Source organism: Diospyros lotus, chromosome 10, assembly GCF_014633365.1.
Source record: "Diospyros lotus cultivar Yz01 chromosome 10, ASM1463336v1, whole genome shotgun sequence".
In the NCBI taxonomy this organism is placed as follows: Eukaryota; Viridiplantae; Streptophyta; class Magnoliopsida; order Ericales; family Ebenaceae; genus Diospyros; species Diospyros lotus.
In genome coordinates, this window is record NC_068347.1 from 24,244,046 (window position 1) to 24,260,154 (window position 16,109).

Consider the following 16,109-nt stretch of genomic DNA (forward strand, 5'->3'; position numbering starts at 1 on the left):
TCCTCTGTTTGATGAATTTCTCTTCTTAGTTTTGTACATGGGTTAAGGAATGTGTCATGACTTCTCGTTGTTCAGTTAAGATTAATGGAAAATTGTATAGTTTTTTTCCCAAGTGATTGAGGATTGAGGCAGTGGGACCTATTATCGCCCTACCTTTTCGTTCTAGTCATATAGGTCTTATAGGGCATGGTGTGTCAGTATTCCCAATCTACAGATTTCTAGTTCCATTGAAAGTGTAAGTAGACGAGGATGGTGGTGCTCACGTTTGCTGATGATTTGTTGTTGTTCTCTCATAGAGACTTTTCTTCTGTTAGCATCTTGAAGTCTTGTTTGGAAAGGTTTGCTTATTTGTTGGGTCTTCATGCTAATCCCTTGAAAAACAATTTCTTTATTCTGTGTAGTGACGAGGCTTTAAGGGAGGAGCTCTATCTTGCTTCGGGGTTTGTTTCCTATGAGATATTTGGGGGTTCCTTTGTTGTCCATAAGCCGTCGTATAAGGACTGCAAGCCTATTTTGGATAAAGTGGGGAGTAAAGTGTGTTCGTGGCATAGTCATTCGCTTTATTTTAGCAGTCGACTTTAGCTGGCATATTCTGTTATCTCTATCATTTATTTGTATTGGGCCTCTATTTTCTTTTTACCTAAGTGGGTGCTCAAGGAGCTTGAGTAACTAGTGTGAAATTTCATCTAGAATGGTAATGAGTTGGATTCCTATCAGGCGAAGGTTGTCTGACAATTCGTGTGTTGTCGTAAGAAGTAAGTGAGTCTAAGTCTAAAGCCTTTATATGTTTGGAACTAAGCTCTAGTTGTGAAATGGATTTGGAGATTGCTCCCAGGTGATTATGAGTCGTTATGGGTTAAGTGGGTCCACACTTATCGAATTAAGGACAAGTGTTTTTGGTTTCTTCCAGTGCCTTATTTCTATCCCTAGTACTAGAGGAAAATGTTATATGTTTGTCTTTTGGTGCGTGACAAGTTTGGTTGGAGGGTTGGTAATGGTAGCAGAATCTTCCTGTGGTACGACCAATGGCATCATCTCGAGGTACTAGTTGATAAATTCTATAGCCAGCTGCCCCGATAATTGGAAATTTCTATTTGTACTCGTGTTTTTGAGATCATTGTCGATGGTGTTTGGTCTTGGTCGAATAGGGCTTCCTTGGGATCTCTGGACATTATCCAATAGCGTATGCTTGGCCCCCCATAGGTTGAGCACCATGATGAGCTTCGGTGGCTCCCAACCCCTAATGGATCTTTTTTTTTTTTTGTTTGGTCTGCTTTACAGGTTTTTTGTTGCAACATCTGCATGTTCTATGGCATCGTTTGGTAAGGCATAGTATTGTCATTCTTACTCATGCACTTATTTGCTAGTTAACAATTAGGGAGCCCTTATATTCTTTTGATTGTATTAACCTGTTTTACCTTTGCCTAATAGGTATTTTCTATGCAAAGCAATAGTGGAACGGCATAGCCATTTGTTCTTTGATTGTTCATATTCTAAGCAGATATTATCCTTCTTTGGGCATTCAAATAAATTTGGATGGCCTTGGCAATAATGGGAAATTGAAGTGTTACTAATCATTTGATTTTGTAGGCAATGGTGTACTTTATCTGGAAAGAGCAAAACAACATATGCTTTATGGAGCAGAAGCACTCCTTGTCCTAGTTGACGTATCAGATTTAGTGTGTCGTGTGGGTACGGTTGGTCGCCTTTCCCTTTCCTCATTCCTTTCAGAGCCGCACTCTATGGCACTTTTGGCGACTTCCAATCGACCAGTCCTTTGTACTCCACTAAGGCGTTTCGCTTAGTATCTTGGGCCTACATCATTGATTATGCACTCTCGCTTTGCTGAATGTCTTCTCCACTAGCTTGGGTTACTTAGTAGTGAGGGGGTTGATAGTATACTCCTAAATCAATCTTCTCATAAAACATTTGTATGGGTTATAAGTATGCTAATGCACTCTAAGTTTTCCTTAGTGTCCTTGCTATGTTGATCCTCACTACTGCTCTTTTTTGGGCATCAAGGTCTTCAGTGTTTTTGTTAATCATTAATTGGCCTTTTCATATGATAGTTGTGTATCCTTAGTTTTGAGAATGTTATCTCTCTTCAGTGTTTAGGTTTGTTTTCACTGTTTGTTAGTTTTGTCTCTTTATGTTTTTGTATGGCATGAGATGTTGATATATGATTCAAAATATATTGATATGTTATATTTTATTTTATTAATTCATGTAAATGACATATGGTATATGGTATTATATTTTATGTTAAATAAATTGACAAATATATAGTTCGTGTGCATTTCATTTGCATTGCATTGGGCTAATATATATGTGTTCAATGGCTGGTTGTTTGTGGACCATTGATTATCACCTTAGAACCCCTTGATCCAAGGGCTGCCATCATTTCCCCTCTTTGCATATAAAGGCATTTCAATTGTCTATTAACAAATGAGAAGAGAGAACTTCACACACGAACAAAAGAATAAACCATGCGGGACAAAGAGAGAGATGAACGAAGCGAGAAATCCAACTAGGTATCGATTCTTTCACTATTCTCATGGTTTGGTGAGTATGAGAGATGTATAGAGAGATTGTCGATGTGGGAGTGCAGGGTTGCTCGATTATTGAGCGTGTACTTTATTTTATCATCTTCATTACTTTGTAAGTTGGTTGTCGAGTTTTTTTTTATTTCTTTAGTTGTAATATATCTTTGTTATCATTGTAAATCCATGGTATATTATAGTGGATTGACTAAGGTGAAGCCCTACCATGAGTAGGATTATTTTGATCCAAACACATAAACGTTGTGTTCTTCAATTTTTGTTTTTTGTTGTGTGTGTTGTGTTCATATTTCATTTATTTGATTTGTTCCGATTTGGATCTTGGTACTATTGTAGTTTGTTGTGTTATTTTCGCAGAATATTAACATGAGACATGTTTTGATAATTTGTAGACGCTTTGTAATTTTTGTTTTATGCAAAAATTATTTATAAGAACAAAAATAAAAATCCTAGCAAAAATGCCCTAAGTTATTCCCTCAATCTCTCAACATTATGTTTTCATGAAAAATAATATTCAAAATCACTATATTTTTATTAAAATAATAGTGATTGACTTATGCTACAATTTAAGCCAGCAATTTCTAAATCTATTTGTTTTTTATGTTTTTTTTTTTTCCTTTTACTGAAATCATACCCATATTCGCCGACTCCCTGATAGACGCTCGGCCTAGGCCAAGGCGGTGCGGCCCATGGGCTTCAAATCTATAACAGGATTGCTTGGGCCTCTTCCCTTAACAAGAAAAGCCTTGAATTGGGCCTCCTTTCACATTTTGCAGCATTTCAGTTCATCATTTTCCAACCCAAAAACCATAAACTCTAAAAACTTTTTAAATGCTATTTGTAAGAGTTTGTCGTTTTGTTGGTATGGATCAAATTAAAAAAATTATAATTAAAATCGAAATTCAATATTTTGATTTTAATTTTAGTAATTTAAGTTTGATTTAGTTACGATTTTAGTAAAAATTAAAACCAAACCAAACTATTTTCAATCATAATTAGATGCCTTTTGAAAAGTCAACTACACTTCCCTAAGACCATCTCCAACCCAACCCCAAATTTGGAGTAAAATCTCAAATTTGGGATAAAACTCTCTCCAACCCACTCCCAAATCCTACCTCAAATTTGGGGTTATGAATAATATTACCCCAAATTTGAGGTTGCACTATTTCTTTACCAAAAATTTGGGGTAATATATTTATTCATATTTTGCCCCCTCATTTTAATTATAACAAAATTTAATTCCTTTTGTATCCTACCTTTATATATTTTTACATTTTTATTTACTTATTATTAGTATTAATAATATTTAAATAATATTAATCAATTAATTAATAATAATTAATAAATTTTATCGTGTTCATTATAATGTTTTATTAATTGAGATAGTAAATGTAATGTTTTTAATTTTTAATATTATTGATAATTAATTTTTTTTAGTAAATTATATAATTTTTAGGTAATAATTTAAATTGATATATAATAAATAAATAAATAATTTACATTATAAAAAATATTTAAAACAAAAAAATAAAGAAAAAAAGAATAAACTATTCCTTTACCCCAAATTTGGGGGTTAAGGGTTGGAGAGAAATTAGTTCTTACCCCAAATTTAAGGTGAAGAGTTGGAGATGCCCTAAACATAAACTACTCTATAGGTAGGTTGTACCATTAAATTTCACTGTACACAAATAGAGTGGTGGTTGCTGCTAAAACTTCCATAATAATGCTAAAATTTATGGATTCAACCATTAATGTTATGGCAATTGCCACTATTATAGCTTTTTGGGTTATTGTAAGTATCTGTAAATTTATCTATGAATAGGGACTAAAAATTCTTTTTATAGTTAAAATAAAATAAGCTTCCAATTTTGTTTAGAAAGAAAAGGAATTGATGTAAAAGAAGAGGAATTTTCTTGTAATTTTTAACCACACAAGGGGTGAAATCGTAAACCTGCAAAAGATCGTGGAAATGGAAGTGGGGAAGCGTGCAACTATCCCACTCCAACTTCCTCCATCTCTCTCTCTCTCTACCCAAATGCAATCAATCAATCAATCAATTTTAGTTAAAATTATTTATTTTTTTCATTTATAGATACATTGGAAGCTGAGAGCTTTGATGTATTCAACACCAAATCAAACCTTCATTGGATTGGCTTGGCTAGGCTAGGCTAGTGCATATATTTTATTTAGCCAGCCTGGAAATGATTAAATCTGAATGCAGGTTGCAACTATGGGCTTGGGGGGCTTCATCGAAATATTTTACCCAAAAAAAGTAGATATTTTTGATTGTATTGTAAATAATAAGTGTACTTGTTGTCTTGTCTCTTATATATAAGGTTCTTTTTGTTTTGACAAAAACATATAGCGCCGCGCTTGAAGCGGTCGAAATCTGGCACCATACACCCAGCAAGGCAGACCCACGAACGTCGTTTTCCTGTGAATAATAGAATAGATTCGATAGCTTATGGCCCAAACTAGGCTTCTATGGCTCTCTCTCTCTGTACCCACTACTAACTACTACCACTACTACTACCCGGCTATGAGCTACCTTCGAGTGAGAAACGTGAGAACCTGCTCACGTTACGTGGGACCCGCAGCTTCATGCGCACCCGCACCTTATTCTTGCCTACGTGGAGAATCACACAAACCTCCTTTTTGCATCCTTAACCTTATTAGACTGTACATTAATAAGTCAGGTCAATTTTTATTAATAAAATCTTAAAAATTATATGAATTTTAATAAAGATTATTATTTTTTTTTTTGTAGTTGTGATAACAAAATTTATTATAAAGTACAAAATAAAGACTAATAATGTAATTAACTTTATTAGTTAATTCATCTATTTATTTTTTTTATTTTTATATCTTTGTGTGTCACAAGTATTTATTAGATGCTCACCAGTTAATCAATTTGTATGAAAATGTAAGAAAAAATGAAAATGAGGTTATAAGGGAGCTGGGACCTATTGATTTCTTCAAGAAAGTAGGGAATTTTTTACATCATAATTTGAAACTTTTTTTTTTTATAAAGCTACAAATTTCATCTCATTTTTTAAATTTTTATTCGTTTAATCTTCTATTTTTTATTATTTATATTTTTTAAAACTCACTAAAAATTATTCTTTTAAGCAACGTTTAAAAAGATTTATCTCTAATGACTTGATCTTAATTTCCACCTAAACTCTTCTTCTTAATTTAATTTATCAAGACAAGTCTTTGTGTATGCATTCATTTTATAAATTTAATTTAATTTAATTCATAACTCATATTAAAGAGTTCAAAATTTTAATTTGTTTTAAAATACTAAATTTAGCCTTATTCTTTAAAGAAAAAAAAAAACATGTTCTGACATGATAAACAAAAATCTTTATAAACTTTTAAAATAAATTTTAAGTCGCTATAACTCAAAATACGAACATAAATGTCATTTATTTTCTCCAATATGAAATGACATGCTTTAGATACAAACTTAACTCATATAATGGGTTTAACATGCTCAATGCATTCTAATATCACTTAAATAAAACCTATACATATTTTTAATTCATTACACAAAACATGTATAATATTTACGAAATATGACATGCCACAAAATAATAATAAAACTTTCAAATTAAGTTTCGAGAATTTATTTTCTTTTAGAGCCGTTTGTCTCACTTAAAATATTTGAATATTTCATGAAATAAACTCAAGATAGACCCTCTTATTAATTTAATAAGAGGGTCGTAAGGTCCCTTTTGAGGAAAAATAAACCTAGTGAACTAGTTTTAGTGTCAATCTATTAGACAATTATTATCATTATTTTATTAAATATTTTTTATTTTTTTTACACATATACGTGTACAATATATCGAGTATCGTTTAGTCCATTTTCTTTGTCAAATAAACTATCTCTAATTAAATTTTTTCTTCAACTCCTACTTAATTAATTCTTCTAAAAATGTATTCTCAATATTCTATATAAGATTTTGGGATATTAACTAGGATTGTATTTTTTTCTTTTCTCATCACTAGCATAATCAACTTGAAGATCGATCTACACATTCAAATTTTACCGACAATCTCAAATTATCTCTAAATTAAATTTATACTTTTGTCTCGTAGGGTAGATTCAAATAATTAAATTAGTGTTTAATATATTAAAGAAAATAAGTAAACTAAACGAGAAACGGCAAGCAAGAGCGATTGAGTGAGGCGAACGACCTCAACGACACAAAGTGAGTGACAGTGAGAGACAACCAGCAACAAGTGAGAGCAAGAGAGAGAGAGAAGGGCAAGGCGGTGGACAGCTTGATGCTTGAGCAAGAAAAAGAGAATTTTTAAATTTATTATAGACATAAGTGTAAATCAAAATTAATAGCGTACCAAGACCTTGATTGAGTCTACACAGGATTCGCCCCTGTCCAGGTGCCTTCCATTTCCTAAGTGTTGCAGGATATTTAATTCAGTTATAATAATTTATTGACATTTTTGCAATTGGAATTTAATTAATAAAGGGTTAGGTTTGATCTTGGATTTCTGATGATTTTATTAGAACACGGAGTTGGATGTCTCCGGAGTCCAGCTCAGCTGCAACGTGATGGCTGGGTAATGAGCTGGCTTGGCTTAGGGAAGCTTCGCTCACGCCTCGCGGCTTCTGGATGCTTGTACTTTCATCGTCAACTCAACTGGCACAGGGATCCTTCTTATTATACTAATACCACTCCGCAAACCACCGATATTACCGGGTTGTTGTTTCTCTTTTGTTCTGTTCGTAGCCATTTTGTCTCCTCTTCGTCATCATAAAATGACACGATAATGACATTCCCTGTTTTAGTTTGGACTATAACGTGTTAATATTTTGTATATTATACAAAACATATTATATAGTATGAAAGATAATGTATAACTAGTGATGTAGGGACAACTAAATTTGGTAGCTGCCCCAATCTTGGTTCAAAAGGTGAAATCGCTCACTTCGGACGTCCTCCATACCTGACCCGATAGGACGTGGGGGGTTAATCATGATGACCTAACTGGATGCAGTGGCTAGACCCAGACTCACCGCGCACAAGAATCTCCCTCACTTTGGAGAGAGGTACCCCACACTGTCTCTTGCAAGACTTGATCCTCGATTTTGGTCCAAAATTCACCACGAAAGACACTTTATGCCCCCTTCTTGATCAACTGGGCTGCCCATGCGGGCAGCTATCCCAATCTTAATCCTACCAAAGCTCACATTAGAGGAAAAGTGGAGTTTAGCGACCATAATAATTCCGTCGCTACTTAACTACGACAGATTAATAACAAAAGGAGTTGTGATGGATTTCCAAAAAATAATTCATAGCTATAAAGACTAAATTATTAATAATTGCAACAGATGTAGAGATGAAATTATTTCGATTGCTAAATTTTGCGACGGAGTTTGTACTCCATTGCTAATTCATATTTAGTATAGCAACGGGACAAAATGCCATTGCTATTTAGGGACGGAATATATTCTGTAGCTATATAATAATGAAATATGGTTTCATAGCTAATGTGGAATGCGTGAAGTGATGACATTTCTATTTGGTTGCTAATATTCAATTTTAAAGTAAAAATTTTGTTAAATATAAAATATAATTAGTTTATCATTTATTTTATATATTATTTTATTAATTTATATTTTGTAATTTATTAATTCCACTTATAATATAAACAAGTACAATTAATAATTATCAAAATAGCACTTGCAAATGGAGGAATAAAAAAATAATTATTTATATATTAATACAAAAAATAGAACAATATATTAATATAAAACGTCACATAAAATATAATTAATGATTATTAAATAACATTTGTATTCTTAATAACATTCTCCTCTCAAAAATAGAAGTGAGAACCATACAATTAATAATTCACAACAAATACAAAATAAAAAAAAATGTAACTTATAACAACAAAAATAAAATGAAAATTGATAATTGAAATAGAAAACTAATAATAAATAAAATAAAAATAACTTGTTATGGGATTAGGATGGAACCATAGTGTTGCCAAAATATAACAATTGATATTTGCGATAGTGGGAATGAATTTTTGTTGTCTACTAGCTTTGGAAGGCGTGGGATGCCTTTGAATGAAATGGACCTCCGAAAAAAAAGCCTAATTTCGAGAGGAGATAAGTGGCTTTGAGAGGAAGGCCTCTAGGAGGAAAGATGTGGCTCTAAGAGGGCGACATTCGAGAGGAAATAAGTGATTTCAGGAGATTGGACTACGGGCTGAATAAATGGCCCGATAGGAAGGGACATTAAGAAGAAAGAATTATTCGATTGGCTAGCACTTTGGGAAGAAATCACTTGGCCTAGGAAGCTGACACTTCGAGTATAAATGCTTGGCTCGAGAAGAATGCATTTTAGGAATAAACCATGTTGTTCGACTGGAAGAAACCCAAAAGGTAGATGCACTAGTCCGGGAGGACAATTGCTTACTTCGGGAAGATGGTAATTTTCTCTAGATGAACTACAATCACGAAAAAAAATTAGAAGACTCACGGAAATTTCTTACCCAAGAAGACCCTTCGATACTTTTATACGAGAGTTATAAAATTTCACAACAAAACATCTTGCAAACAAGGTAACCTCCTGATGCAAGTAATACAAATTTCACATAAAAATCTTAATAGAAACTTACAAAGCATATAAAATAAAGATAATGGGTGAATTCAGTCACATCTGTCCAAGTTTCAATAAACCTCTTTATTTTAATATAATACTTCACCTGTACTCTAGATTTTTTGCATCTTTGATTTAAAAGATGAGAAGACTTATTATAGAAAATTTTCTCAACTAACCAATAGAAACAAAGGACACAATAGTTGAACGTCTTCGATAAGTACTTATACTTTATATCAAAAGTTACCAAATATAATGCATAAAGAGAAGATAAATCTTGTAAAACTAATTTTTAAAGATAATAGTATTCTCAAAGAACAGAGACTATCAAGTCAACATGGATCAAAATGAGAACTACTACATGAACTAGAAAAAAAAAGACACAAAAGTTTTGTTAGGGATATAAAAAGTATAGATGCGTACGTTATATAAAAATAACTTGCTTGATACAAGGATATATATCAGTTCTAACCCGCTATAATATAAGAAACGTAAACTACAATATTTAACTACTATTACAACAGTTGACACTATCGACAACATGAGCTTATAATTAGCAACAACAAATGAACAATAACAGAGGTTACCAGACTAAAACAACAAAGCGGAGAAGACAATTGAACAGCAACGCTTGCAGCTGGAACAACAAGGAATCAGGAACAAATTTCTGGAACGTGGAAAAGGCAGGAACAAAAGTAGGTCGAGTCGAGCTTCGCGTTGTCCTAAAGACAGTTAGGGCCCTGCATCGGCAGCAAGCAGATTATGGCGACTGTCTTAGCAGAATGAAACAACATCTCCAGTGAACAGCAGCCACGAACAACCGGAACTAACAGAACTCAGGATGAGTTTGCTCTCAATAAAAAAAACTCGAGATGGGAGGAAAAACTTAAGAGGAGAGAAAACGTGAAAGCTGATGAAGGAATGAAAATTTCACACACATAAAAATAAGCCAACACAACCAATATATAAAGGCACCTCATTCTCTTAGCAATGAAGGAAACTTGGTGACCAAGCCAATCTAGAAGAACTTGAGGACCAAGTAAATCTAGAAGACCTTGGGAGCCAAATAAATCTAGAAGACCTTGGGGACCAAACAAGGAAAGAAAATAAAAAAATAAAAATAAAAGCCACACACATACACACACTCACTTTCAACAAGTTTAATTCTATCGAAAGCGCTAGCGTGCTCCCTTCCATCCTGTCTAGACATCATGAGATGGTTCGATCTGCTTTGCACCCATTTCCTTCAAATCTTGACTCAAATATAGTAACCCAATTTATTCATTATGTCTTGAAATTTCTTTTCGAAATCTTTCTAGCTCAATTACTTTTAGTTTGAGGGTCGTTTCTAAAATTTAGATATGTCATTGAGTTCTCAATTATGCCTTTTTTGACACCCATCTTTCAATTATTTTAAGTTCGAACTCGTTCTAATTTTACGTTAATTTTTTTGCCGTTTCTTTGAAAATAATTTAGGTTATTAGATATATTCCCCTCCCTTTTTTTTTGGGGGGGGGGGGGGGGGGGGGGGGGGGGCGCGGCCATACAACATTGTTATAAGCCGTTAGTCTTCATGGAGATGGAGAAAAACATGAAGTAGATGGTAATGTGTTTTTTTTTCTTTTTTATAATAATGTTTCGTAATGATGTCCTATTATTGCAACAGACTTATAAATTTAGTTAATTAATTTCAAAAATTAAAAATTTGTTATAAAATTTTAACAAACCTAAAAGTTTGAGTACAAAATCATAAAAATTAAAATTTCAGTTTAAAATTATAATAAAACTAAAAATTTAATATCTTTTTTTTATAATTTACCCTATAATTTTTTAAAGCTAGAATTGGGTGTACAGACTAAGTGTAGAAATAGTATTGATAATATTTTTTTTTGGATAAATGAGATGATATTAAAAAAAATTACATGCAAAAGCTGCAATCAAAATCAACGATTTATAAGATCACCAAAATTTATGAAATAAAGTTAGACTAATAGTCTAAAATGCAATAAACTCAAATTGAAGGACCAAACCATGTATTAGGGAAATAATATACACATAATTTTTATAAATTGACGTAACAAATGTAAATTTTATAATAATTTAATTCAAAATTAACAATAGACTTATTCATGAAACTTTTTTAAGCAGAAGTCTTGAGATTTGTTGAAGGGTCTCAAATTTTAGATTTTTTAAAAAAATTTATTGGTAGTTAATTTGTATTATTATATTTTAAAAGGTATACTTTAATATTTTATTATTTAATTTAAGTATACTCTTAAAATATGCATTACTCATATTAAGAAAAACAAAAATTGACTATAGGTTTCTTTCAGCTTTGGCTATTTGACTTATACATTTTTAAAATTTAAAATTCACTTAATTAATTCATAAACTTTCTAAACATTAGTCACGAGACTCATACCACCTACTTTATTACTAACAACATTAAGTAAATTGATGGTACATTTCTTAAACTTTGAGTCTTTGACTCGGTTGGAATTTCTGTTTTTTTTATTAAATCGGTTATTAAATTTTCTAAAAGACTTAGATTAATTTGGTAAAAAAATAAAAATTTAATGGTCCATATGTCAAATATCCAAAGTTTTAAGGATTATTGTTAAAATGTTGTCTAGAGTATAGATTAAATAAGATCAGTTATGGTAGTGTTTTTTGAAAATTTTAGATAGAAGTTGTAACCCAAACTGTAATTAGTGATAAGTTGGGGGTGTAAACTATAAATATTTGAAAGTCTTCATTGGGGTTCTGCCTCCTATTATAAATAGAGGGCAAATGGTAGCAAATGGAGAGAGAGTTCTCATTTTTCTGTTTGTAATGAGTGCTGATTGTTTCTAAGAGAAAGGCTAGGGCTGTTAGCTTTGTAATCTTGAGGGAAAATAATTGGGGCGCTCGGGAATAGAAGGGAGAAAAGGACCGCTACTATACTGATCGATTTCTGAAAATAAAGACTGCTCTCGGGAGGATCTTAGAGGCTGGATGTAGTGCCATTCACATGGCATGAACCAAGATAATCTTGATGTTCTTATGGATGTGTGATTTGTGTTTCTCGTTTGGTTTAATTCTGTTTTGTAACATCCCGATCGAGCGATAGGAAGGACCGGAACAACTTACCCTGATGGGCCTACACGAACTTCCCAGAGGGGTCACCCATCCTTGGATTGCCCCAGGTCAAGCACGCTTAACTTGGGAGTTCTTTGCCAACATTCAGCCCAAAAGGTATCCAGCTGGTGTTGTTTCCTTTCTTACACTATTCTCGATATATACTAACTTCTCTGGGCCCTCGGGGTATTACATTCTCCCCCCCTTAAGCACATGACGTCCTCGTCATGCGACCTTACAATTGGTCCCAGACCTTCTCCCCTTGGGGGCTGCCATCCTAGAAGCTTGCCAGAAGCCGCTCCTTGTACAGGCCCTCAAGCCCCGGCGCCACTCCCCGCCCTCATCGGACCGCTTTCGCCAAGGGTCGGCTCTGATACCACCTGTAACATCCCGATCGAGCGATAGGAAGGACCGGAACAACTTACCCTGATGGGCCTACACGAACTTCCCAGGGGGGTCACCCATCCTTGGATTGCCCCAGGTCAAGCACGCTTAACTTGGGAGTTCTTTGCCAACATTCAGCCAAAAAGGTATCCAGCTGGTGTTGTTTCCTTTCTTACACTATCCTCGATATATACTAACTTCTCTGGGCCCTCGGGGTATTACATGTTTTCTATTTTATTTTCTGTTGATTCTATTAAATCTGTTCCTTAGATCAAATCCGTTAGTGTGTGAGAGTAAGTGTGGTAGAATTTCTATCCAAGAAATTAGTTCCTGCAACCCTAGATATAACAAATTGGTATCATAGCCTATTTCTAGTATCAAGATTCATCAAGATTTCTTCTGTTTTGATTCACAGTCATATAATAGTGTCAAATAATGGCTGCCACTAGGTATGACATAGAGAAGTTTGATGGCCAGAATGATTTCAGCCTTTGGAAGATGAAGATGAGGGCTTTACTAAGAAATTTAGGGTTGGAAAAGGCCTTAGGCAGTGAGGAAAAACCACCAGAATCCCTTACGGATGAACAGAAAAAGGAAATCTGTGATAAGAGAAAAGAAATCAACAAAAAAGTGATTAAATGCTTTCATTGCCATGAAGAAGGGCATATGAAGAAGAATTGCCCAAATAGGAAGAAAGAATCCCAAGAAAGAACCAACCCCAAATGTTCAAACACCATGTATGGTTTTGGCTATGAGAGTGCGGATGTCCTATAGTCTTTCTAGGTATGCAGTAAAAATAGCATAGGTCCTAGGGTTAGGGTGTAATTCTCATAGGAAAAGGGTATTTACCCATAGAGTCATGGTGGAGGGGGGATTAGTTTGTCTAGGCATCAAAGTAAGGTTAAGGGAGTTGGAGATGGGAGAATAAGATGCATGGTGGAGCTATTCCAGATTATTAAGAAGCTGTAATATATATCCCTGTTGTTATAGAAAGCCTAATGTCCTTAGGAATAATTAGATAGTAAGAATTGAAGTCCTAAGAGTTGCTAGGATCTCTTAGAGAGATGGAAGCAACTCTCAAGAATAGAGGTTATGTGGTGCATGCTTGCAGATTCTGTGGATAAACTACAGCCATTGAAGATAGCCTATGATAACTTAGGTTAGGGCATTGCTTGAGGATGGCTCACAATGGTGAGTAAGGACTAGGAAAGGTATCTAAGGCTAGGGATATTAGGAGAGGGGAAAATTTGCAGGTGTATAGGAATAGAAACCAGGTAGTTTGACTAGGTCTCCAAATGTAGAAGTCTCCAAAATCAGTAAATCCCATTAGAAATCAGTTTCTAGGATGTTTTGGGAACCTATCCAGGCCTTGTCTCATGGTGGAGCTAAGTGAGGTGAACCTAGTGAAGATGGTGTGTTCCTAAGGAATTCCCAAGCATATATGAGCTTGCTGGAATTTAGGAAGCCTGCTAGAAATTGCTTCTGGTGTGAAGGGTTAAGTGTGTAGAGTTGTGTAATAGGTATACCTAGGTCTCCTAAAGATAGGGTTCTTACCTATGAGGGAAAACTCTACTAATAGGACATTGAATTAGTTGATTCCAAGGGCAAAGGATGGAATCTGGGATGCTGTGTAAAGAAAACAGCAAAGAGAAACCTTTGGGAATGTCCTGAACTAACCTATGAACCAGGATACAGCAATAGGGAAATCTGGAAAATGTTTTGATTAGATTCATTGTGTAAGCCTGGGCTGAATTGTGAGAGGGAGGAAGCTAGTGTTTAAGATAGTTTTGACTCTTGTAGTGAGGGTCATTGTATACAATGAGGGGAAAAATGTGCGTGCAAGTGTTGTCTTGTATGGTGTAGTCCATGTTGATCAAAATCAAGATTAAGCAAGGAAAGGGAAATAGAATCATCTTGCAGGAAATGAGCAAGGGAATAGAAGGTTTAGAGTGCTGCCTAGGATGGGTAGTGATAGGTCTTAAGTTAAGCTCCAATGAGGTATGGAATGCTGGGTTTAAAAAGCTTATGCACTGCCTTGAGTGCTAAGGATAGACTGGGATATAGAACCTCTTGTATAAGAAAAGGTGATGCACTCATGTCCAAATGAATGGCATAGAGCCATGAAAATTTGGGGAAAGGCTTGGATTTAGATGAAATATCCCTTAGGTTAAAGGGGTGGAGTGCTGTTGCAGTGTCTATTTGTAAATTAAGGAAGTGCTGGGAAATGGGAAAAGTCTAGGGAAATGGCTAGACATGGCCATTGGTTATAGCAGCACATGAAGGCTTAATTTAGATCAAATAGGTGTCACTAATCAGCTAGTATCCATGAAAAATTAAGAGAGAAAAGTGATCTTATGGAGTAACCCAAGGGATTAGAGGTTAGAGGGAAAGGTAAGCAAGGTTTATTGCTTAGAAGGTTTCTCTATGAGTTAATTCCTAAGCCAAACTATTATAAGAATTGGAGTCTCTTATGATGGTCCAAGGGGTTAAAATTGAGTGCATATGAGTAGCTGTATCAATTTCAATGGTATGCCTAAGAAGAGTAAGGCAGCTTCATTGATAGTTATCCAATGGGAATCTCAAGGTGTAGCTGAGGTAGTAATTCAGTGTTTGAGATTGTTGGAAGGAGGAGAAGCTGGAATGATAAGGCATAGAGGTTGGAATAAGAATATGACAGCTTATGGCAGCCTAGGTTACCCTAGTCTTAAGCATATCTTGGTAGACTGATAGGTAGAGATGAGCAATTCTGATTGTTTGAAGCAAACATTAGAGAAAGTCGGTGGTAAATCCTAAAGGATGATTTTGGGAGCTAGGAGGAAGTCTAGTAAAGTTAAGGCCAATCCGGGTAAGGTTCACTGTGTTGTGATGCTGTATAAAATGTTTGGACACTTTGGATTAATGAGTAACATCATGTATGGATTTGGTTTATGGTGGAGTGTGCCTAGTTGGAAGTTATGCATTTAGGGTGTATATGTTGCATTTTGTATGCAGTAGGAACCCTAAAATATAGTCTAGGTATGAGGAGTTGAAACAGCCAATGGGCAGTCCATTTGGCTTAGTCTTTAGTCCCACCATGGAGTATATCAATCATATTGATGTTAGGAAAAGTTACTCATTAGGAAGACCCTTGAGGAGGTAGATAATATCTAATGAGAGTTGCAGGTTTAGTTATTGCAGCTAATTTTATCCAAAGGTGATCCATTGTTATGTTTTACAGCATTGATTTGTTTCTTTGATGTGTTTGTGTTCTTTGAGTGATCAGGTGCAGCAAGAAGAACCCATGAGAGCAAGTCAAGTTCATCTATTGGAAGGCCAAGGCTTGATGGATGAAGGTTGAAGTATACTCAAGACAATGGTGGAGAATTGTTAAAATGTTGTCTAGAGTATAGATTAAATAAGATCAGTTATAGTA

General features: G+C 34.4%; 1 long non-coding RNA gene across 1 annotated transcript; it reads right to left on the reverse strand.

The window, feature by feature from the left end:
* Window positions 1-6,832: 6,832 nt before the first annotated feature.
* LOC127811901 (uncharacterized) lies at window positions 6,833-10,118 on the reverse strand. Its single transcript, XR_008025799.1, has 3 exons — window positions 9,784-10,118; window positions 7,533-7,762; window positions 6,833-7,365 (listed from the first exon to the last, which is right to left on the reverse strand). It is a non-coding gene; the product is annotated as an uncharacterized LOC127811901 (long non-coding RNA).
* Window positions 10,119-16,109: the final 5,991 nt, after the last annotated feature.